The following is a 26,432-nucleotide window of genomic DNA, read 5'->3' as shown; positions in this document are numbered from 1 at the left end:
CTTACTGAAACTGTATTGCATTTGAACTTGGGACACTTGGTGGGTTTTTTTTTGTGTTTCGTTTTTTTTGTGTGTGTGTGTGTGTGTGTAGTTTTGTTCTACTTTATGTGTCCCCCTTGATGAGACAACTACAGAACATCTGAGGCACCATCTCCAGGACTGGAGACTGAGACGGACACCCAAATTATTAAAACAGAAACTTCATTGCATTTGAACTTGGAGGGTTTTTTGTTTTTGTTTTTTTAAATTTTCTATTTTCCATTTTATTTTAATTCATTTTTAATATATAGATACTTCTTTCATTTACTTATTTTTTATTTTTATTCCTATCTTAATTTTTTTTATTTTTGATTTTCAATCCTATCTCTGTCTCTCTAATGTCTGTTCAGCTTACTGTCAATTAGTACACTAACGCTCCCTGTTTATACCTCTGGAACTTTCTTGTCTGAAACCTTGTTCTGCTTTCTCCCTCTTGTCTGTGTATTTGTTTTCCCCTTTTCTTTAATTTCTTGCTTTCCATCTCAGCTCACCCTTCCATTCTAAATATTACCATTGTTATTATTACAAGCTAGAAAATCCTTAATTGCACACAGTACAGGGACAGTAACAACACCAAGGACAATCACAGGAAGACAGAAAAAACAGGGAAACCAGTTTCCCCACAGCAAAAAATTACTACAGGAACCAGAGGGGAATGAAGAAAACAGGTACTCAGATCCAGACTCCAATGAAATGAAGATAAACTATGCCAAAGGACCCAATGAAGCCGACAAGAATAATTTAAAAGAAGACATAATACAGGTACTCAACGAGAATTTTATAGAGATGATACTGGATAGGGTCAACCAAAATGTACAGGAGACACTCAAGAAATTCCAAGACAACAAAAATAGAGAATTTGAAAAAGCAAAAGAAGAAATAAAGGAAACCATAGAAGCACTGTATAAACACCAAAGTGAAAGAGAGAACACGATGAATAAATTGATAAATGAACTCAGGAGAAAAATAGACAACATTAAAGAAGAAAACAGCCAGGATATGGAAAACCTCAGAAAAAAGAACGAAACAGAACTGTAAAACAAAATGGAAGGCCAATCCAGCAGAATAGAACAAACAGAAGACAGAATCTCAGAACTTGAAGATGAAATGGTAATTAAAGGAAAAAGTGAAAAACTATCGCTCCGTTCTGTTTTCCCAACTCTCCTTCCAAATATAGTACTGTGTAATGAATCTATCAAAATGGAGACTCAGTCACTCAGTAAATGTACTGATTTCATCACTCAGTGAGAGTGCTGATTTTAAGATTCAGATATCAGGCTTGCTGGGGTGAGACTTCCACTCTCCTTTCTTGTATGACAGAGGGATGTTAGTCCGACCCTGCCTCAGTTTCCCTCTCATGAGTCTACCTGCTCTTGCTGGGGTGCAGGCCTCACCCAGAGCCCTCCCAGAGCTGCACCTCAGCGTGGACCAGCAGATCCCAATTCATAACCTGCCTGTATAGACGGGGACAGCCATCTTTAGTTGTGCTTTCTAGGTCTATTTTGGTCCCATGGCAGAGGGCACCCCACTTCTGGCCCTGCTCTATTGGAAAGTTCACCCTACTTAGTACAGACTAGAGGCACTAATCAGACAGAGAACAAGGATATCACGGGGCCCAACTATGACTTTGATGGAAAAAAGGGACACAGAAAACCAGGGGACAGAGTAATTAGGAAATCCAAATCCACTTGGACTACTGGATCCATTTTGTCCTCTCTTTTGTCACAATAAGGCTTTTTTTGGGAGGGGTCTCTTTCTCTCTCTCTCTCTCTTTCTCACCCTCCCTCCCTCTGGCCCTTCATCCTCCCCCCCCCTCCTCCAGGCGGATCGCTGCGGACACTGAGATCTGCGACGGCTCCCATGCGATCCCGATGCCGTGGGCCTCAGCACATCCGTGGGTTCCTCCAACCCTCTGGAACCGCTGTCCTGGCGTCGGGCACCTCTTGCCCAAACTCAGGCCTGAAGCCTTCGGGTTCGCGCTGGGGCTCTCGGGGCCTCCTCAGCCTTCCCTGGAGCTCCACCTGGGTGGCTCCCGCCATACACGGCCGCCTGCGGGGAGACGCGGCCCCGCTTCGCTGCCAAAGGTCTCCAACGGCGCTGTGCGCGCGAGCGTCACGAACCGTGAACGTGCACAAAAGCGGCCCCGCGAGAGCGCGCGAAGGAAAATAGCGTCTCTATGGACGCGCGCGCACGTAAGCGTCTGTGAGAGAGCGCGCACGTAAAAGCGTCTCTGTGACAGCGCGCACACGTAAAAGCGTTTCTGTGCGCGCCCGCGCCCGCCTATAATCCAGGGCGGTTGAGTGGAGCTCCTCAGGCTAAAAGTCTGTCGGGCACAAGTTGCTCCTGGTCCCAAGAAAGTGACAAGGGCCGTTGTCGTATTTTAAATTTCAGTAGAATAATTCTTCGGAAGGTACACATGCTCATGTGTCAGTTTAGCAGTCTTACTTTGTTTTCATTGTTATTTATTTTTGTTGCTGTACTGGGGATTGAGCTCAGGGCCTCGTGCTTTTGTTTTTATTTTGTTTCTGAGATAGGATCTGGCAGCTGCTTGCCCTGGCTGGCCTTGAACTCGAGATCCTCCCGAGTACCTAGAATTATAGGCGTGCACCAACACGCCTGGAAATGTTTTAAAACGTAAGGGAAGGTAGAAATTTTCTTTGTCCTCTCTTCTGTGTGCGTCACTAAGGTAAGATGGCCACCAGCCGTGGGGCAGGGCAATATGAAGTCTATCTCATGCTCCTCTCAGCCATTCATGGGTTCCAGGAATCCACTTAGAGCAAAAATTACCTAATGCCCCAAAAAACAAATTGTAGGCTAGTGATGAGGCTCCATTTTCTGTGATTAAAGTACAGAAGTGACTAAGAAAGAGACAGGAAGATGTAGGGGGAGGTTGTACCCACTCAGAACCCAGGAGTTTAGCATCCATGAGGAAAGGGCAGATGTATATCAACAATTGTGTGCTAGTCCCTTGGAGAATTTGTCCCACAATTTTTTGTGGTACTGAGGTTTTGAACTCAGAGCCTTGGACTTACCGGGCAAGTGCTGTACCACTTGAACCATACTGCCAGGCTTACCTTGAAGTATTTGGAAGTCAGGTTGGAGGAGAGGGAAGGAAAGAAGGATGACTATTAGTAAGGTTAGATTTGAACAAACTGTGGCAATGGACATGGTGGGAGAGGGGAACAATGATGAGAATTCATGCCAAGATAGTCCTCACAGACACAAAGGCTGCTTCACAGGGCTTCCTTCAATCCACCTTGATCCAGTTTCTAGACTTCTCTTAGGTGATTCTGCAGATTTGCTAAGGAGCAGAAGAAGAGTCCCTCTGGAGGGAAAGGGCTGTCATTCTGCCACGTTGGCAGAAATTCAAAGAAGCTACCCATGGAAGTGGAAGCCCATTGCTCCAGAGAAAATTTCCAAAGAGAATGAGAGATATGTGTCTGCTGGTTTTCAGAAGTGGTTTGGACCAGTGACTGCTGTACAACTCCAGTTCCCTCCTCTGAAAATAGGCTTGTTAGTTGCACTTGGTCCTATGTCTGTTTCAGTGCTGTATTTGGGGGAGTATTGGCCAGGGAACGTGTGTCTTTGGCACATATTGAGAAGATCTGCATGTACCTGAGCATTGATGCTCAATTCACCTGAGGAACAACAAGTTTGGATTTAGGGGGTGAGATTCTTGACTTCAATCCAAAACCTGTTACTATACAGGTATTACGTGTTGGAGTTATTTTTTTTGTTCTGAGACAGGGTCTTGCTATGTGGTTCAGCTGCCCTTGAACTTGTGATCCTCCTGCCTTAGCCCCCAGAGTGGTGGGATTACAGGTGTATAGCACCATGCCCAGCCATTGGTGACTACTTTAGAGTAGGTTGGTGTTTTGGTATGTGGTAAAAGTAAAGTCATGGAGGCCAGAGGCTAGTCCCCAAGGAGGCCTGCTCCCAGGAATCACAGTAAAATGTGCCCATATGTAGTCCCCTCCCCTAGAAATGGAATGTGTCTCTGACTCACATGGGACAGTAGAATGGGGCATAAGGACACTGCACAATTCATGTGTCTGTGTTTGTGTCCAATAAAACATACTGACAAAAAGCTACTGTAGTCTGCCCACCTAGGATGTGCAGTAAAGTCCTTGTGACTGATGCTCCAGGGCGGAAAAAGTAAATGTTATGAGTGTTTGTGTGGACACTAGCACTGTGACCATTGAATGGATGACTCTCAAGGCTTGGTCTTTGCGTTCTTGCACCTTTATTTTTGGTGGTACTAGGGTTTGAACTCAGGGTCTTGTGCTTGCTAGGCAGGCACTCTATCTCTTGAGCCACTCTACCAGCCCTTGCATCTTCTTGAGCCGATGAAAAGTGTACTCTGGTGGAAGTCAATCACTATTTGGTAAGTCCAACAACTGTGACATCCATGATTGAGGCTGTCTAAAATAACCATGGAGTCACGCAGATAAAGAGATCACTAGCCAGCCCCATGTGACAAGTCAGATGCAAACAAAGCATCATTTGGATGTCAGCCCAAGAAATCCTTCACAAGACTCAGCTCTCACCACAACCTGCTCGAAGCCACATGACCCACCACCACTATGAGTCCAGTACAGTTGAAAAACTAGGAGAGATATAAGAAGTTATTGATTTTAAGTTAATTTTTTTATAGTACTGGATTTTGAACTCAGGCCTACGCCTTGAGCCACTCTACCAGCTGTTTTTTTGTGATGGGTTTTTTCAAAATAGGGTCTCAAGAACTATTTTTCCCCAGCTGGCTTCGAACCATGATCTTCCTGATCTCTGCCTCTGGAGTAGCTAGGATTACAAGCATGACCACCAGTGCCTGGCTTGATGTAAGTCAATATGTTTTGAGGAAATTAATTATACTGCAGTGTCTAACAAGAATAGTTGGAAAGCCAGAGTGTGGCCACTGCATTCCCATGTGTAAACAGTGCTTGTTCCAATTACAAATGGTGTATTTCCTGATCTCATGCCCTCATGATTTATTTGCAAAAATAGGCCCTTGGTTTTTGCTCACAGGATTAGTAAAATCTTTTCTTTTCTTTTTTTTTTTTGTGGTATGGGGGTTTGAACTCAGTGCTTTGCACTTATTAGGCAGGAGCTCTACTGCTTGACCATGCCTTAGGCCTTTTTCTTGGAGATCCGGTCTCACCTTTCACCAGGCCAGCTGCACCATTATCCTCCTATTTTATGCTTCCCGCCATGGCTGAGATGACAGGTGTGTACCACCACACCCAGGTATTGGTTGAGATTGGGTCTTGCAAACTTTGCCCAGGTTGGCCTTGGATGACAATCCTCAAAAAGTGGTACTCCTATCAAGTAGCTAGGATGCAGGTATAAACATCAGTGCCTGGCTAAATAGGTAAAATCTTGCAATTCTTTTGAAAGAGAGAAAAAAGTGGGAAACAATTCTTTGTGGTCAATGATTGAACTTCAGTGTTTCTCTATAGCTTCAGTTGAGAATTTCTTGTTCTTGTTCTTGTTCTTGTTCTTGTACTTCCCCTCCTCCTCCTCCTCCTCCTCCTCCTCCTCCTCCTCCTCCTTTCTCCTTCTTATTCCTTTTCTTTCTTTTTTTGGAGACAGGATCTTTCTGTGATCCCAAGCTGACCTCAAAGTCATGATTCTCCTGCTTCAGCCTCCCAAGTGCTGAGATTACAGGCATAAACCATCACTCCCGCAAGACTTTCAAATGCTAACTTTGTCATCTCCTTTCTTCAACTCCTCCAGCCAGGTCTACTGGTGACACACATGAACATCCTTCAAATGAGTGAATTGATGAATTTCATCTGACTTTCCCCAAACTACAACTAGAGCTCTGTGGCTGTGGACAGCTGCCTAATATTTCAGTTCAGTCATCTGAAACTGGGTAAAGACTTTGGCTGAGAGCATCTGACATGTGATAAGTCCTATATAAGGATGTCCTTGCTATATTCAGACAGTTCAGTGAGCTTGTCACTCACTCCTTGTGTCACAGAAAGATTTTTCCTCTTTGATTACTTAATCTCCTCCATGGAACTCCCACAGGCGTCTTGGTGATGACACTTACTTTATTCCCCTTTAAAGCAAAAACTAAATCTCATGAAGTTTGGTAGAGGTTTAATTGTAATGACCACATGTAGCAGGGGTGAGGAGGAACCCTTTGGTTAGAGGTTCTAGGAATCCCATGGTCGTCTAGAGCGAGGGTGTCCTCACAGAGGGGAGAGTGGTCACTTTATCTAGACGACATCCACGGAGGTCAGGCGGATGTCTCTCCACACCTGAACCATCTGCACAGAGCTTGGCTGGATTCGATGGGCAAAGCTGTAATAGTATTGCCTGTTTGCTATAGGAGGGTAAATGGGTTACAATAATTTTCTAAGATACAGTTTTTATAAAAATTACATATATTTTTAAATTTTATTTATTTATTTTGAGACTGGGTGTATCTATAGGCTGTAGCCCAGCCTGACCTCCAAATCTCAATCCTGCTTCAGTGTTGGGATTAGACATAACCCACCATACCAAACCCCATGTATTTATTTTTAAATGACAAGTAGTGCCTAGACATGTTTTCTGGCTACAGGGTGACATTACAATACATATACAGAATGTATAATGAGCAGGTAGGGTAATCGGTACATTCATCACCTCCAACATTTTCATTCCTTTGTGTTGGGCATGTTCAAATTCTCATTCCTGCTTTGTAATGTACAATCCATGGTTGCCAGCCACAGTTGTCAAACTGTGCCATAACAGTAGAAGTCATTCCTCTTCTACTTGTACTCCTTTACCCATTAGCCATTTCTTTCTGTCCATCCCCCCTCATACTCTTCCTAGGCTCTGGTAATCACTATTCAACTTTCCTTCATCCCTAAGATTTATTTATTTATTCATTTTTTGGGTGGCACTGAGGTTTGAACTCAGGGCCTCAGGCATCCTAGGCATACACTCTATCTCTTGAGCCACCCCACCAGCTCCTGCTTGTTTGTTGGATGGTTTTGTGAGATAGGTTTTATGAAGTATTTGTCTGAGGCTGGCTTCAAACTGTGAATCTCCTGATTGACTATGATTACAGATGTGATCCACCAGTGCCTGGCAAGATTCCTTCTTTGACAACAAAAATGTCTAGCTCCCAAGGGTAATGTATAGAGAAACTGATGCTTTCATTTGTTTAAGAAAATAAAAACATATGAATATTTGTTATTTGTATTATATGTACTTATACACACAGTGCTTATATAAGTAGAGATTATTTTAGAAGGATGTAAGTCAGCCAAAAATAGTTGTTATTGTGAAGGCTACCATGTAAGCTTGTAGGCTATGTACAAAATGCATGACAAGTTGTGATTTGGGTGACCCTAACTGGTGTGTTTTATCAACCCTTTACTGTAAGATGGCCCACGTTTTTTTCTTTTTTTTTGTGCAGCACTAGGGTTTGAACTCAGGACCCCATGCTGGAAGGCAGGCTCTCTACCACTTGAGCCATTCCATCATCCCTGGTCTTTATTGAGTTTGGGGCTATTATAAACAGTGTTGGATGAATCTGCTTGTAAATACATTTTGGTGAACACATGTAAGCATGTTTCTGACTTTTTTGTTTTGTTTTCTTTTTGAGGGCCTGGTGCTTGGACTCAGGATTTCATGCTTACAATGCAGGCACCGTCCTCCTTCAGCCACACCTTCTGTCCTCTATTTTCTTTTTTGAGTGATTCAATTCAAAATCATGTCTTTGCCCTTGCTAGGTAGGGGCTCTGCCACATGAGCCATGTCCCCGTTCTTGTATGTTTCAATTTCTGTGGGTGTTTTCTCAGGGCCCAGACCTGGGAATTCGACCTTCCCCCATGACTATACATACAGGTTGATCACCTTTCATGTCAATATCTGAAATTCCTCCCAAATTAAAACGTTTGAGCACTAACATGACACCACAAGTGGAAAATTCCACATCTGACCTCATGTGACAGGTCAAGGTCAAAACGCAGGCAAATAAACATGCTGTGTAAAATTACTGTCAGGCTATGTGCATAAGATACACGGGAAACAAATGAATTTTGAATTTTGTGTTTAAACGTGGATCTAACATAAATATGCAAATATTCAAATGCACATAAACCAATATCCAAAGAAATGTGAAATCCAAACCACTTCCAGTTCCAAACATTTCAGAGTAAGGTTACACAGCTTGTACCATTTTCAGGAATTTTTTGTTTCTTTTTGTGAAGATCATGGTAGAGATTTTTCAACTAATGTTCCCCCATTGATTGAGAATGAGAATCACCTGGAGAGCTGGGAACTCTGAGTCATGATCATTCTATTTTTAACTCATTGAAGGTCCACCATGTTGTGTTCAGAAGCTGCACAATTTTGCATCTCACCAGCAATGTATGAGAGGTGTCATTTTCCCCATTCTCACTGACTCTTATTTCTTTTTTTAAAAAAATTATAGCCAGGTGCAGATGCTCATTTCTCACACCTGTAATCCTACTGCTTGGGAGGCCTTGTGCTTACTAGGCAGGCACTCTTAACACTTGAGCCACTCTGCCAGCCCTTCACTTTTGAAGATGGCTTTGGTTATTCTGGATTCTCTTCAATTCCACGTGATTTTTTTTTGGTTCTGGGGTTTGAACTCAGGGCTTCATGCTTTCAAATTCGGTGCTATACCATTGAAGTCACACCTCCAGCCCTCAATTCATTGTGCATTTCAAGATCAGATTTTCCATTTCTGCAACAACAACTAAGTCCCTTTGAATTATGATAGGAATTGCACTCACTGAAACTTTCAATCACTTTGGGTAAATTGCTGTTTTAACAATATGAAATCTCCCTATAGGTGAACATGGGATACCTTTCCATGGTATTACATCTTCTTGAATTTCTTTCCAAAATATTTTCCAGTTTTCAGTAAAGAAGTCTTGCACCTTGGTTAAATGTATTCCTAAATTTATATTCTTTTGTTCTTTGTGAATGAATTATATACCAATACAATTAATTGTGTACAGTAATCTTCATTATCTCTATTAGATATTTTATGAATTATTTTAGATTTTCCAGATATAAGACAATACTTCTATGAGTTCTAATAGTTTTGTTTCACCCTTTTTAATTTTAATACCCCCTTTTTGTGGTACTGGGGCTTGAACTCAGGGCCTTGTACTTTCTATGCAAGCATTCTACCTCATGTCTACCACCACCCTAGACATCTTTATTTCATTTCCTTGCCTAACTTCTCTGGCTGGAACTTCCAATACAATGTTGTGAAAAGTGGCCAAAGCAGTATCCTTGTTTTGTTCCAGTCTTAGGGAGAAAGTCTTCAGCTCATTGCCATTGTCTCTGCGATTAGCTGTGTACTTTTCGTTTTTAAATTTTTTCCTTTTTTTAGCTGTGGAGTTTTCTTAAAAGTTCTTTATCATGTTGAGGAATACCCTTCTATTTCTAGTTTATTGAATTTCTGTGTCTTGCAAGGTTTTGTCAAAAGCTTTTGCATGAATTGTTTATGAGGTTTTCCCTCCTGTGTTGTGGTAAACGGACTGTTATTTGTATGCTGCATCTTGGAATAAATTGCACTTGGTCATTGTCTATAATCCTTTATAGATGCTCATATATTTGACTTGCTAAGATTTGGTTGAGAATTTTGCATCTATATTTGTGTGGGACTTGGGTCTATTATGAAAGTACTTTCACTTTTGTAAGGACTTTATGACTGGCCCTTTGATCTCTTATAAAATCTTTTAAATTTCTTGTGATATCTTTGTTTACCTTTGGTACCAGTGTTATGTTGGCCTCATAAAATGAGTTAGAATGCATTTCTTTCCTTCTACTTGTTTTTGAAACTCGTGAGAAGGATTGGTGTTAAAAAGTTGAATGTTTAATAGAATTCATCTTGTCCACAGCAGGGACTTGTTGATTGCTTACTTAATTTCTCTCCATGGTACAGGTCTCTTCATACCTGCAGTTCCTGTTCAGTCCATCTTGGCAGTCTATGTCTCATGGAATTTGTCCATTTCAGCCAGGTTATCAAATGTAGACTATAATGTTACTAATCTCTCATAATCATTTTTATTTCTGTAAGGTGGAGAGCATACCTGCGCTTTTGTTTCTGATTTTAGTAATTTTAGTCTATTTTTCTTAGTTAATCTATTTAGGTTTGTCAATGCTGTTCTCACAGAATCAGCTTTTTGTTTCCCTGAATTTCTGTATTTCATTTACATCTGCTATAGTCTTTATAATTTCTTTCTTACACTGGTTTTGGTGAATGCTCTTTTTTGTATCTTTGTAATGTAAACCTAGGTTATTGATTTGAGACCTTTATATTTCTTAAATGTAGACGTTGACATCTTTAATGTCCCTTCAAGGCACTGAGAGTTCCACATCCCATAGGGTTTGGTGTACTGTTTTTGAACATTATTTTTAGGCATCTGAAAGTATTTTAAAAATTCCCTTCCAATTTCTGTTTTGGACCCATTGGCTGTGTAGGAGTGGTGCACACTCCTGGAAATCAGCACCTCAGGAGGTATAGAGAGAGGATTTGGGTCAAGGTTAGCCCAGGAAAGAAAGTTAGCAAACCCTTATCTCAAAAATGATGTTTGTGCATGCCAGTTATCCAAGCTACTGTGGAGTCAGAGCTCGGAAAATCAAAACCTCAGGGTGGTCTTGGCCAAAGCATGAGAACTTATTGAGGAATAACTAATGCAGGAAGGACTGGTGGTGTTGCTCAGTCAGTAATGTGCCTGCCTAGCAAGTGTGAGGCCCTGAGTTCCAAGTCCAGTGTCACCCAAAACACCTCCCAAAAAGGAGTGTTACTAAATTCCAAGATGTGTGGATTTTCCACTTTTCTTTCTCTCTGCTGATTTCTGCATTCATTCTACCACCACAGTGGAGACACAGTGTATGATTTCAATTAAAAATTAAACTCTAGGGGCAGAAGGGGTAGTCCTGTCCCTGATAGAGCATTTGCCAGCATGCACAGGGGCCTGTGTTTTGTCCTCAGCACCACAAACAAAAAAGTCGTTCTACTGGCGTTCTTCACAGCAATTTTGTTTATAGCAAATGCATGAGTTCCAAGAGGTGAGTGCACAAGGGTCTTAGCCACAACCTGAAAAAGGCCAAAGAAGCCAGGAGTGTTGGTGCACACCTGAAAGGCCAGCATTCTCTAACTGAGGCAGAGGATCACATACCTGACACCAGCCTGGGCTAAGTAGTGAGACTCTATCTAAAAAAAAAAATCAAAGAGGCCAAAGAGTCAGAGAGCACCATACGAGGGAGGCACTGTGTGAATGAAGGGAATAGGAACTGCACACCTGGTCACAGCTGCAGTGAGAAGTAGGACAGCCATGTTGTAAACAAGAGGAGCAGTTGTTTCCTGTTCTCCTGGCTTTTCTTTTCCAATTTTCCTTTCTTTCTTTTTTTTAAAATTCATATGTGCATACAATGTTTGGTTCATTTCTCCCCCCTTGTCCCCCCACCCTCTCCCCCCCACCTCCTTGATACCTGGAAGAAACCATTTTGCCCTTATCTCTAATTTTGTTGAAGCATGAGTATAAGCAATAATAGGAAGGAACAAGGGTTTTTGTTGGTTGAGATAAGGATAGCTATACAGGGAGTTGACTCACATTGATTTCCTGTGCATGTGTGTTACCTTCTAGGTTAATTCATTTTGATCTGTCCTTTTCTGTAGTTTTTGGTCCCCTTCTATTGGCTTCAGTTGCTTTAAAGTATCTGCTTTAGTTTCTCTGTGTGGAGGGCAACAAAAGATAGCTAATTTTGTAGGTGTCGAACCTATCCTCATATCTCCCTTGTGTGCTCTCGCTTTATCATGTGATCAAAGTTCAATCCCCTTCTTGTGTTTGCCCTTGATCTAATGTCCGCATATGAGGGAGAACATACAATTTTTGGTCTTTTGGTCCAGGCTAACCTCACTCAGAATGATGTTCTCCAATTCCATCCATTTACCAGTGAATGATAACATTTCATTCTACTTCATGGCTGCATAAAATTCCATTGTGTATAAATATCACATTTTCTTGATCCATTTGTCAGTAGTGGGGTATCTTGGCTGTTTCCATTACTTGGGTATTGTGAATAGTGCTGCAATAAACATAGTTGTGCAGGTGCCTCTGGAGTAACCTGTGTCACAGTCTTTTGGGTATATCCCCAAGAGTGGTATTGCTGGATCAAATGGTAGATCAATGTTTAGCTTTTTAAGTAGCCTCCAAATTTTTTTCCAGAGTGGTGGTACTAGTTTACATTCCCACCAGCAGTGTAAGAGGGTTCCTTTTTCCCCACATCCTCGGCAACACTTGTTGTTAGTGGTGTTGCTAAGGATGGCTATTCTAACAGGGGTGAGGTGGAATCTCAGTGTGGTTTTAATTTGCATTTCCTTTATTGCTAGAGATGGTGAGCATTTTTTCATGTTTTTTGGCCATTTGAATTTCTTCTTTTGAGAAAGTTCTGTTTAGTTCACTTGCCCATTTCTTTATTGGTTCATTAATTTTGGGAGAATTTAGTTTTTTATGTTCCCTATATATTCTGGTTATCAGTCCTTCGTCTGATGTGTAGCTGGCAAATATTTTCTCCCACTCTGTGGGTGGTCTCTTCAGTTTAGAGACCATTTCTTTTGTTGAGCAGAAGCTTTTTAACTTTATGAAGACCCATTTGTCTATGCTATCTCTTAGTTGCTGTGCAGCTGTGGTTCCATTGAGAAAGTCCTTACCTATACCTATTAGTTCCAGAGTATTTCCTACTGTTTCCTGTACCAACTTTAGAGTTTGGGGTCTGATATTAAGATCCTTGATCCATTTAGAGTTAATATTGGTATAGGGTGATGTACATGGATCTAGTTTCAGTTTTTTGCAGACTGCTAACCAGTTTTCCCAGCAGCTTTTGTTGAAGAGGCTGTCTTTTCTCCATCATATATTTTTAGTGCCTTTGTCAAAGGCAAGTTGGTTATAGTTGTGTGGCTTCATATCTGGGTCCTCTATTCTGTTCCACTTGTCTTCATGTCTGTTTTTGTGCCAGTACCATGCTGTTTTTATCGTAATTGCTTTGTATTAGTTTGAAGTCAGGTATTGTGATACCTCCTGCATTGTTCTTTTGACTGAGTATTGCCTTGGCTATTCGTGGCCTCTTGTGTTTCCATATAAATTTAGCGGTAGATTTTTCAATGTATTTAATGAATGTCATTGGAATTTTGATGGGAATTGCATTAAACATGTAGATTACTTTTGGGAGTATAGACATTTTTATTATGTTGATTCTACCAATCCATGAGCATTGGCGATCTCTCCACTTTCTATAGTCTTCCTCAATCTCTTTCTTCAGATGTTTATAGTTTTCCTTGTAGATGTCATTCACATCCTTTGTTAAGTTTACACCTAGATATTTGATTTTCTTTGAGGCTATTGTAAATGGAACTGTGTTCATATATTCTTTCTCAGTTTGTTCATTATTAGTGTATAGAAATGCCAATGATTTTTCTATGTTGATTTTATATCCTGCTACCTTGCTATAGCTATTGATGGTTTCCAGGAGCTTTTGAGTAGAGTTTTTTGGGTCTATAAAGTATAGGATCATGTCATCTGCAAATATGGATATTTTGACAGTTTCTTTACCTATTTGTATTCATTTTATTCCTTCTTCTTGCCTAATTTCTCTGGCTAGGAATTCCAGTACTATGTTGAATAGGAGTGGAGATAGTGGGCATCCTTGTCTTGTTCTGATAATAAAAGGAATGGTTTCAGATTTTCTCCGTTAAGTGTAATGCTGGCTGTAGGTTTGTCATATATAGCTTTTATAATGTTGAGGTACTTTCCTTCGATTCCTAGTTTTCTTGGAGCTTTTATCATGAAATGGTGTTGGATCTTATCAAAGGCTTTTTCTGCATCTATTGAGATGATCAAGTGGTTTTTGTCTTTGCTTCTGTTAATGTAGTTTATTATGTTTATTGATATTCATATGTTGAACCAAACCTGCATTCCTGGGATGAAGCCTACTTGGTCGTGGTGAATGAGCTTTTTGTTGTGTTGTTGAATTCGGTTTGCCATTGATTTTATTGAAGATTTTTACATCAATGTTCATTAAGGAGATTGGCCTGTAGTTCTCCTTTTTGGAGGTGTCTTTGCCTGGTTTGGGGATAGGTGTAGTACTGGCTTCATAAAATGTGTTTGGCAGTTTTCCTTCCTTTTCTATTTCATGGAACAGTTTAAGGAGGGTTGGTATCAGTTCTTTAAAGGTCTGATAGAATTCAGCAGAGAATCCATCAAGTTCTGAACTTTTCTTTTTGGAGAGACTTTTGATTGCTGCTTCAATTTCATTTTGTGTTATAGATCTATTCAGGTGATTAATTTCCTCTTGGTTCAGTTTTAGATGATCATATGTATCTAGAAATCTGTCTATTTCTTTAAGATTTTTGAATTTATTTGCATATAGTTTCTCAAAGTAGTCTCTGATGATTTCCTGGACTTCTATGTTGTTTGTTGTTATCGCTCCTTTTGCATTCCTGATTCTACTAATTTGCGTTTTTTCTCTCCTTATTTAGGTCAGGTTTGCCAGGGGTCTGTCATCTTGTTTATTTTTTCAAAGAACCAACTTTTTGTTTCATTAATTTTTTGTATGGTTTTTTTTGTTTCTATTTCATTAATTTCAGCTCTTATTTTTATTATTTCTCTCCTTCTATTTGTTTTGGGATTTGCTTGTTCTTGTTTTTCTAGGAGTTTGAGATGTATCATTAGGTCATTGATTTGGGATCTTTCAGTCTTTTTAATAAATGCACTCATGGCTATAAACTTTCCTCTCAGGACTGCCTTTGCTGTGTCCCATAGGTTTGAGTACATTGTGTTTTCATTTTCATTGACTTCCAGGAACTTTTTAATTTCCTCTTTCATTTCATCAATGACCCATTGTTCATTAAGTAATGAGTTATTCTGTTTCCAGCTGTTTGCATGTTTTTTGTCTTTACTTTTGTTGTTGAGTTCTAGTTTAACTGCATTGTGATCAGATAGTATGCATGGTATAATTTCTATTTTCTTATATTTGCTGAGGCTTGCTTTGTGCCCTAGGATATGATCTGTTTTGGAGAAGGTTCCATGGGTTGCTGAGAACAATGTATATTTTGTAGAGGTTGGATGAAATGTTCTGTAGACATCTACTAGGTCAATTTGATCTATTGCCTATTTTAGATCTTGGATTTCTTTATTGATTTGTTGTTTGGATGACCTATCTATTGATGATAATGGGGTGTTAAAGTCTCCCACAACCACTGTGTTGGCATTTATATATGCTTTTAGGTCTTTCAGGGTATGTTTGATGAAATTGGGTGTGTTGACATTGGGTGCATACAGATTGATGATTATTTTTCCTTTTGGTCTATTTCCCCTTTTGTTAGTATGGAATGTCCTTCTTTATCTCATTTGATCAATGTAGGTTTGAAGTCTACTTTGTCAGAGATAAGTATTGCTACTCCTGCCCATTTTCGGGGGCCATTGGCTTGGTAAATCTTCTTGCAGCCTTTCATCCTAAGCCTATGCTTATTTCTGTCAGTGAGATGGGTCTCCTGTAAGCAACAAATTGTTGGATCTTCATTTTTAATCCATTTCGTCAAGTGGTGCCTTTTGATGGGGGAATTAAGTCCATTAACATTAAGTGCTAATACTGATAGGTTTGTGGTGATTCCTGTCATTTAGTTGTCTTAGTTGTTTCAAGGTTTGATTGTGTGTCCCTAAGTTGAGGTTACTCTCTGCTTTCTTGCTTTTTCTTTTCCTGTAGTTTGGTGCTGTCCCTGCCCTTTCGTGGTTATGTTGGATTTCACTTTCTATGTGCAGCATCCCTTGAAGATTCTTTTGTAGTGGTGTCTTTTTGGTCACATATTGTTTTAGTTTCTGATTATCATTGAAGACTTTTATTGCTCCATCTATTTTGAATGATAGTTTTGCTGGGTTGAGTATCCTGGGGTTGAAGTTATTTTCATCCAGTGCCCGGAAGATCTAACCCCAAGCTCTTCTTGCTTTTAATGTTTCTGTTGAGAAGTCTGCTGTGATTTTGATGGGTTTACCTTTGTACGTTATTTGTTTTTTTCTCTCTTACAGCCTTCAATATTCTTTCTCTAGTTTCTGTACTTGTTGTTTTAATGATAATACATCATGGGGTTGTTCTATTTTGATCTGGTCTGTTTGGTGTTCTGGAGGCCTCTTGCATCTGTATGGGAACAGATTTCTCTAGATTTGGGAAATTTTCTGTTACTATTTTGTTGAATATATTACACATTCCCTTTGCTTGCATCTCTTCTCCTTCTTCAATGGCCATGATTCTCAGGTTTGGTCTTTTGATGGAGTCAGTGAGGTCTTGCATTTTCTTTTCACAGGTCTTGAGTTGTTTAACAGTTCTTCAGTTTTTCCTTTAACTACAATTTCATCTTTGAGTTCTGAGATTCTGGCTTCCATTTTGTTTTGCAATTCTGTTTCATTCTTTTTTCTGAGGTTTTCCATATCCTGGTTCATTTCTTCTTTAATGTTGTCTATTTTTGTCCTGAGTTCATTTATCTCTTTATTAATAGTATTCTTTGTTTCACTTTGGTGTTTGTACAGTGCTTCTATGGTTTCTTTTATTTCTTCTTGTGCTTTTTCAAATTCTCTATTTTTGTTGTCTTGGAATTTCTTGAGTGTCTCCTGTACAGTTTGGTTGACCATATCCAGTATATCTGTATAAAATTCTCATTGATTACCTGTAGTATTTCTTCTTTTATATTATTCTTGTGGGCTTCATTGGGTTCTTTGGCATATTTTATCTCCATTTTGTTGGAGTCTGGGTCTGAGTATCTGCTTTCTTCATTTCCCTCTGGTTCCTGTAGTAATTTTTTGCTATGGGGAAACTGGTTTCCCATTTTTTCTGTCTTCCCATCATTGTTCTTGGTGCTGTTATTGTCCCTGTACTGTGTGCAATTGAGTATTTTCTAGCTTGTAATAATAACAGTGGTGATATTTGGAATGGAAGGGTGAGAGGAGATGGAAAGCAAAGAAGTGAAAGAAAAAGGGAAAAACCAACAAACAAGTGGAAAAAACAACAAACAAACAAGCAAACAAAGTGTTTCAAAGATATAAACAGGGAGAGATAGTTTACTATCAACAGTAAGCTGAACAGGTATTAGAGAGACAGAGAGAGGATTGAAAATAAAAATTAAAAAAAAATCTCCTAGTTCAAATGCAATAAAGTTCCAGTCTTAGTAATTTTGGTGTTCATCCCTCAGCCTCCAATCCTGGAGATGGTGTCTCAGAAGTAGTTCTGTTGTTGTCTCATCAAAGGGAAAAAAAACTTGTGGTCCGTGCCTTCCCAAACTGTCTGGGCTCTGGCGTCTGGCAGCGGTGCAGGAGCCCTCCTGGCTTCCCCATTTAACATGGAGTAGAGATGCTCTGCACAGGCTGGAGGTATGGAGGGGTGAAAGTTTTGCCTCTTCTCTGTGGTTTTTCCTGCAAGGTTTATCTCCAGCGTCTCTCCAAGATTTTACTTTAGGAGGCACACTTTCTGCTTCCTCCCTCTAGCCACCATCTTGGAATCTCTATTGCTGTCACTAAGTTCTCGCCTCCACGTCATCACTCCAAGGCTAAATCTCTTTGTTTCTTTTCCTCCTCTCCCTGCAGCTTGAGTCCAAGGTGTTTGAGATCACAGACTTCACTACTGCCTCAGAGTGGGAAAGGTGAGTCGCATCTTTGGTTACCAGCAGCCTGGGCCCCAACATCCCCCACCGCTTCCCCAACTCATACACAACATATGAGACTTCTGTTTGGCAGAAGGAGGAGAACCGCGGGTCTTCCCTGCACCTCTATATGGTCGGCTCTCCATTTTTTCAAGGAGAAAAGGGTGTCCAAGTTTATCAACAGGCAAAAAAGAAGAAATTATACTTTATCACTGCAATACATTTTATATTATCCCAATATCATTTAGAAACTAAACGTAAACATTTATTCTATATTCCTCTTGTGTAAGGGAAGGAGCCAACAGGGAATTTCAGGGGGAAAAGTTGGTGATTCTGGGGAACTCAGCCGGCATGGAGAGCTAACAGACACCTGGAACAAAGTGCATTTTGCCTGCAGAACAGAAAGTAGTTGGTGAAGGATTGTCTTTGCAATCAAAGTAAGGACAGTAGTAGGTGAGAAGAGTCTGTCCATGTGTGTTGACATCCTTTAGGGTTCTTCTTCCAGTGTGAGTTTAGTTGAGGAAATCTTACAGAAAGGACTAAAGAGGACTGTTTCTTCTTTGAAGGGTTGGGACTTCAGGTGCATATGATACCATTGCAGGCAGCCTTGTCCTGTACAGTGAGGGGACAAACAATGAAATGTAAGGGGGACCCTGATTCTGTGGTGGGTTTTAGGATTATTCTACTTCCTTTAGTTCAGATTTCTCAGTAACCAAAAATGGCATATTTTGGGAGTATCATTCTCAGTCCAGCTTACCAGGTAGTGGAGGTAGTTGAGGCTGCAGTTTACCTTCCATTCCCCATGTACTTTGAGCACATGGGCAAAAATTTGGGTACTGAGATATCCTTAGGCCAGCAGGGAGAAACCGCACCTCCACCCTGCCACTACACAGTCCTAGCTGAACATTGAGAATAAAAAGAAAATTATAGACCAATTTCCTTAAGGAACACAGATGCAAAAATCTTAATTTAATACCTGCAAACCAAATTCAACATCATAGTAGATAGACCATATTCCATGATCAAATGGTTTCATTGCAGACATGCAAGGATGGTTCAACATATGCAAATGCATTACTGCAAAACAGCATGGAAACAGAATAAAGGACAAAATCACATGACCATATTAACAGATGCAGGAAAGCCTTTCATAAAAGTAAACATACCTTCCTGATAAAAGCTCTGAAGAAACTGGGAATCAATGAAATGTGCCTGAATATAAAAAGGCTCTATATGACAAGACCATAAACAAAATTGTACTAAGTTGGAAAAAACTGAAAGCATTTCCCCAAAAATCAGGAACAAGACAAGGGTGTCCTTTCCCTACACTCTTAAACTGCTTGAATTCCTAGCCAGAACAATTCAGCAAGAGAGTAAAGAGAAGGGACACAAATGGGAAGGAAGAAGCAAATTACCCCTATTTCAGATGACATGATTCTAAAGTTAAAAGACACTAAATACTCTACCAATAATACTTATATCTGCTGAACACTTTTGGGAAAGTACAGATAGTTTTCCTTCTTCCTTCCTCATATGAGTGCCTTTTCTTTCATTTTCTCATCACATTGTCCTGACAGGAACATTCAGCAGGGCTTGAAGAGAAGGGGTGGAATTGACCATCCCTGTCCAAGTGAGCAGGCTGCCTCCTGATCAAGAGAGAAAATGCCCAGTCTTTCACAATGAAGTGTGATGTTAGCCAGGGGCATTTTTAGTATCTATTATCAGGATGAGGAAGTTCCCTTCTAATGCCAGATTTCTTTGAGTTTTGATCATGGAAGGGATTTTGTATTTTGCCAAAGGCTGTACTTGTATGTATTGAGATTTTTTATGTGGTTTTGGATTCATGATTTTTATTATATTGTTATCAATGGCTTTTAATGGATTCCTTAGGATTTTGTAAATATACCTGTGAATAGAGATCATTTTACTTCTTCATTTCTAAATATTTCTAACTATATTAATCTCCTATCCTTTCATTTTCACCAATTGAAGGGTGGCTTATTCTTGAGTTCCTGGTTAAATCTCACATGGCTGTCATATCTAATACTTTTTGTATGTTTCTGCATTCAGTTTGATAGAATTTTATTAGGATTTCTGTGTCTGTACTCATGAGGGATTTTAATCTGTAGTTTTCTGTTACATTTCATATACACATAAGACTGACTGCATAGAGTGAACTCAGAAGTGTCATCTCCTTTTCTAGTTTTTGAAGAGTTTGTGAAGAATTCATATTCTTTAAATGCTTGGTAAAATTCAAAGTGAAGAGATGAAAGATAGCCCCTGGGAAGCAGAAATCTCTGCATTATATTCACTTTCACTGAGATGTTTTCATGGAGTTAAATTGAACTGGAGCCAAGCTGGGACCCAACATAACTGGCTGGTTTTTTCTAATAAATCTAAAGGTGCTTGATAACTATCTGATTTTAGATTTCAGTATGTTTGTCATGTTTGTTATTGTCATTGGCAATAACATTGCCATATATGGGGCATGATGGGATATTATGTGCTTTGTGGAATGATTGAGTCTGGCTTCTCAACATTTCCATCTCACATACTCAACATTTCTCTGTCATATGAGAACATTTGAAATTTGCTCTTTTAGCAACCGAAATATGCAAGCCATGATTACTAACTGTAGTCATGACACTGTGCAGTATATCAGTAGAATTCATTCCTCCTGCTTAACTGAAACTGTGCACCCTTTGTTCAACAGCTCCCCTTCCCACCCCACCCCAGCCACTTAGAGAAGTCAGGCTTCCTAGCAACTCATGATGCAAGGTGAGATGGATTTGCCATTCAATGCAAATAGTTCAAAAGCCCCTATTTTTACAAAACCAATCATGAAAAAAAGATTGGAGGAGTGGCTCAAGTGGAAGAGCACTTGCCTGGCAAGCCCTGAGTTCAAATCCAGTGCCAGCAAACAAAAGACAAGAAGTCAAACTTTGATGTTTGGTTTTTAAATATTCTGTATGTAAGTGACATTGTGTAGTACTTGTTCATTCTACATATCTGCTATTTCCTACTGACCTACGCCTCCCCCGTTACTCCTCCACTATACTATATCTGCTAACTAGTGTTGTCTTCTACCTCTGTATATTTGATTTTTCAAAATTACACATGTAAGTGACATCATGGAATCTTTTCCTTTCTGTGTCTGGCTTGCTTCACTTTGTGTGAAATCCTCTAGGCTTATCTCTGTTTTGACAAATAGCAAGATCACATTCTTTGTTTATCCATTGATGTACACGTAGTTTGTTTCCATGTCTTGGCTGCTGTGAATAAAGCTGCAGTGACCATGGTGGAGCAAATTATCTTTACAAGGTGATAATTTCTCCATGCTTAGAGATACACCCAGAAGAGCGATTGCTGGGTCACAAGATACTTCCAGTTTTAAAGTCTTTAGAATCCTCATACCGTTCTCTACTATGGCTGTGCTCACCACATTCCAACATTGTACAGGCGTTCCCTTTTTCCTGATCATTGTTAGAAATGAATTTGAGATATTGGGGTGTCATGAGACAGATGACAGAACTCAGGTGTCAATAGGCTAGGCAAAATTGACTTCTGCAGAAGGGTGTGCCACAGACAGAGTCCTGTTAGCAAGCACACTGGGTGGGAAGTCTGCTAAGGATTGATCTCTAATGCAAGCTGCCCCTCACCCTGACTGAATGGGTTTCAGGTGGGGCAAGTGACCTTGGAGCAGGAAGAGCAAAGATTTACCTGAACAAGTAAGCAAGCAGTTTTTGAGACTTGGGCACCTGGTAATCACATGAATTTGCTCATCTAAGAAGAACCGCCTTTTGTTTTAAACAGGAATTTATTTGGTTAAGTGACATCTCCCAAGACACATAGGATACAATTTGGGGGAAGTTAAGCTGACATCTGTACAATGATAATATACTATGCATGAACCCATTTGACAGAAAAGACCTGACGATTTGATTCTTACATCCTTACCATCAGCCCGACTCCCGGGTCCACTGTTTGTTGTGTCATCTCCCAGAGGCAGGTGAGTCACAAGCCTGACTATCAAGCAGCAGCTTGAAGAGGGATGGCAAACCCCACCGAGGAGAAAGAGGCCTGTGGTTCATCCCCTTCTGTGCAGTGCTGGTGGATGTGTCTCCTGGATAGCTTGATGCCTTATTTTGTATCCTGCAACTTTACTGGATTCATTTATTAATCTAGCAGCTTTTTGTGGACACTTTGGATGTGTCACATACTGGATCATATCATTTGCAAGTAAAGAGAGGTTTCCTTATTCCTTTTTCTTGGATGCATGTTCTTTCTTTTTCTTGTCTGATTGCTGTTACTAGTATCTATTTGTTCTGTGATGTAGGGAGACCCACATGTGTCTAGCCCTCCACCTTGAGAGCTAGGTGTTTTGTATACAGACTCTCAGGTAAGAGCTGTGAACACTGGGACACAATTCAGGACAGCTTCCGGGAGTAATCAATGAACCTGTTCTTTTGTTTTGTTTGGTTTTATTTGTTGTTTGGCTGGTTGGTTTTGCTTACAGTACTTGGGACTGAATTCAGGACCTTGCACTTTCTAGGGTTGCCCTCTATCACTTGAACCAAACCACAGCCCTTTTGGCTTAGTGTATTTTTTCAGGTAGGGTCTCCTGCTTTTGCCCAGGGCCTGCCTTGGACTGAGATTCTTCTAACTCTGCCTCCCCCATGGCTGGTCCACAGTCAGGTGCCCACACACCAAACCCTTTGGACCTGTGTTTATTCCCTGGTGAGGCAGGGTAGAAAGCTTGGGAAGTAGCCCACACCTGCTTAGGACCTCAGAGGTCTACAGTCTGGTCTATGCCGAGGTATCTCCATAACGTTTGTAAGTTAGGAACTCGGACATGGACATTAGTGAGGAAAAGTGTGGTAAAAACCCTCCACTGGAGAAACTCAAAGCTCTGAATTTTAAACCATTATTTGTCCTGATCTTGGGGAGGAGCCCCAAGAAGTGCTTACAAAACTGACCCTATAAAACTGCCCTTATAAATCCCCTTTAAAACTGCTACTTTCTTCCACAGTCATGGGATGCTGGTGTATGTCTTCTGCCTTCCATTCCTGGAAAAAGGAAAATGAAGAGGCCACCACGGGAACCTTAGAGGTGGGGCTGAGACACCAATGCTCCTTCCTCAAAGAGAAGCTCTGCGCTGGGATCCTTCCTGACCCTATTGCAGGGCCCAGGACGAGATGGTGCCTCAGTTTCCCACCCTGTGCTGTGGGGTTGTTTCCTCATCTGTGCAGGCACAGGAGCCCCTCAATGCATACTCATCTTCTCCCGGAGACAACCGATTACCGCGTAGATTCAGACCTGTGTGCAAGAGGAGAGGCGGGGCGTCCTCCCCACCTGCCCTGCTTACGACATCCAGCTGATGATGTCACTCTGCTGTGTCTTTTTCTACTGGCATTTCAGTGTGGGGAATCTCAAGCAAAACACGGAAAGCACAGCAACAAAGAAAGGCGGGTTGATTTATTTTGCTTTACAGGAAAGATAAATCCCTGAGTTCTGTTTTGAGTAGACTGGACTCAACCCATGATGGTCTTTGGAAATGTCCACCCACTGGACAGGATTTGAGTCACAGGTGTCTGCCAGGGCCTGTGAGCCCATCAGAGGCCTCACGTGCTAGTCAGGCGCTCTACCACTTGAGCCACTCTGTCACCCAACAATTGATAACATCTTGCAATTCTTTTTGAAAGAGAAAAAAGCGAGTCACAATTCTTTGTGGTCATTGATTGAACTCCTGTCTTTCTCTATGGCTGCTGCTGAAAGTTTCTTCTTCTTTGCATTCTTCTTCTTCTCCTCCTCCTTCTCCTAGCTCTCCTCCTCCCACTCCTCCTCTACCTTTTTCTTTGTTTTATCTTCTTCCTCTTTGTGTTCCTCTTCTTTCCCCTTCTCCTTTATCTTGTTTTTTGGAGACAGGATCTTTCTATGTATCCCAAGGTGACCTGAAACTCATGATTCTGCTTTCTCAGCCTCCTTAGTGCTGGGATTGCAGGCATGAACCACTACGCCTTTCAACAATTACAAACGCTAACTATTCATCTCCTTTCTTCAACTACTCCAGCCAGGTCTATTGGTGACACACATGAACATCCTCCAGATGAGTGTACTGATGAATTTCATGACTTTCCCCAAACTTCAACTAGAGCTCTGTGGCTGTGGATAGTTGTCTAATATTTCAGTTCAGTCATCTGAAACTGGGTAAGGATTTTGGCTGAGAGCATCTGGCATGTGATAAGTCCTATATAAGGATGTCCTTGCTATGTTCAGGCAGTTCAGTGAGCTTGTCACTCACTCCTTGTGTCACAGAAATATTTTTCCTCTTTGATTACTTAATCACCCCCATAGAACTCCCACAGGCATCTTGGTGATGGCACTTACTTTATTCCCCTCAAAAGCAAAAACAAAATCTTGTGAAGTTTGGTAGAGGTTTAATTGTAATGAACATGTGTAGCAGGGGTGAGGAGGAACCCTTTGGTTAGAGGCTCTGGGAATCCCATGGTCGTCTAGAGAGAGGGTGTCCTCACAGAGGGGAGAGTGGTCACTTTATCTAGACGACATCCACGGAGGTCAGGCGGATGTCTCTCCACACCTGAACCATCTGCACAGAGCTTGGCTGGATTCGATGGGCAAAGCTGTCATAGTATTGCCTGTTTATTATGACCTATACAAGGGAAAATGGGTCACAATAATTTTTCTAAGATATAGCTTTTATAAAATTACTTATATTTTAAATTTTTGTTTATTTATTTATTTTGAGACTGGGTGTATCTATAGGCTGTAGCCCAGCCTGACCTCCAAATCTCAATCCTGCTTCAACCTCCACAGTGCTGGGTTACAGAAATAAGCCACCATACCGAACCCTATGTATTTATTTTAAATGACAAGTAGTGCCTAGACATGTTTACTGGCTAAAGGGTGACATTACAATACATATACAGAATGTGTAATGAGCAGGTAGGTTAATTGGTACATTCATCACCTCCAACATTTTCATTCCTTTGTGTTGGACACATTCAAATTCTCATTCCTGCTTTGTAATGTACAATCCATGGTTGCCAGCCACAGTCTTCAAACCATGCCGTAACAATAGAAGTCATTCCTCTTCTACTTGCACTCCTTTATGCATTAGCCATTTCTTTCTGTCCAGCCCCCTTATACTTTTCCTAGGCTCTTGAAATCACTATTCAACCTTTCTTTCATCCCTAAGATTTATTTATTTATTCATTTTTTGGGTGGCACTGAGGTTTGAACTCAGGGCCTCAGGCATCCTAGGCACACACTCTACCACTTGAGCTACTCCACCAGCTCCCCCTTGTATGTTGGATGGTTTTGTAAGATAGGTTTTATGAAGTATTTGTCTGGGGCTGGCTTCTAACTGTGATCCTCCTGATTGGCTATGATTACAGATGTGATCCACCAGTACCTGGCAAGATTTGTTCTTTGACAACAAAAATCTCTAGCTCCCAAGGTGTAATGTGAAGAGAAATTTATACTATCATTTATTTTAAAAATGAAAACATATAAATATTTATGTTATTTATTTTTATATGTATTTATACACACAGCAGTTGCATAAGTACAGGTTATTTCTAGAAGAAGGTAAATCAGCCAAAATTAGTTGTTATTGGGAAGGGGATTGACGTTCAGAGGTGAAAGGAAGGCTTAAGTCTGGGCTGATTAAGATAATTTTTCAAATGCATTTTTAATTATTCAGATACTCGGATATTCATTTGACAGCATAAGAAGAAAGAAGAGCTGTGGGTGAAGATGGAAGAAATTTTTGACCTTAGGCCAAGTTGCCTGTGAGCTGACCTTGACCTTGACCCTGTTCAGATTTGGGGAAAGAAGTGAGGATGGTGATGAGCAAAAGGTGCTCTGGAACTAAAAGACAGTACTTTTGGAAGATGGACTCCACAGGGCTTTGTTGCCAGGCCAGGTGAGCAGTGTCCTCCTTTGGAATCCCATAGATGCTGATTAGGGGCCATTCCCAGAGTCACTCACCTGATGCTCATTGTGAAGCTACATGATGCCAGGTCAAATGGCTTGCCATCCTCAAAGGGCATTGTGGAAGATTTCACCTCACTGCCCCATCCTCCACTCTGATGAGTGTTCATGACCACAGAACACCCAAAGTAGACTTGGAAATGGAAGGCGATGTCAGACTTCTCATCGTGGCTGATATGGAAATCCACTTGCAATTAGGGGTCATTTCTGCAGGGCAAATAACATGATGTGTTGGCAGGACCCTTTGTTGTGGCCACACACACATTAGATACAAAAACAAATCCCTCCTAAGTTACTCTTCACAGTGCAAGGAAGGCCTTCCTGGGTGATACTATAGTCTTTGTCCAATGAGGCAGGGCAGTGAGATGTTCTGTCCCTTACTTAGCCCAAGACTAAAACTGAGCATCAGTCATTGATTGACAGGTGATCCATCCCCTGAAAAGTCCATGCCCCTTGATAGAGACCACTGCCCCAACCCATGGAGTGACCTCTTCTCCCTGTCTTTCAGATCTCCCAACAGACCATGTTTAGTGCCTGGTGGTGTCTGACAGGCACCATTTTGCAGATGAAACACTCCAATGTCACTGAGACAGAGGCTGCCCCAAAGCACACTATACCCCACCCATGTATAGAAAGAGCTCACACAAAAGGAATGGAGGGTGTCCCTCTGATTATCACTGCAGAACCAATGGACACGGCCACTTTCTGTGTG

Source organism: Castor canadensis, chromosome 16, assembly GCF_047511655.1.
Source record: "Castor canadensis chromosome 16, mCasCan1.hap1v2, whole genome shotgun sequence".
Classification (NCBI taxonomy): domain Eukaryota; kingdom Metazoa; phylum Chordata; class Mammalia; order Rodentia; family Castoridae; genus Castor; species Castor canadensis.
The sequence above is the reverse complement of the archived record's forward strand: the minus strand, read 5'-3'. Positions refer to the sequence as shown.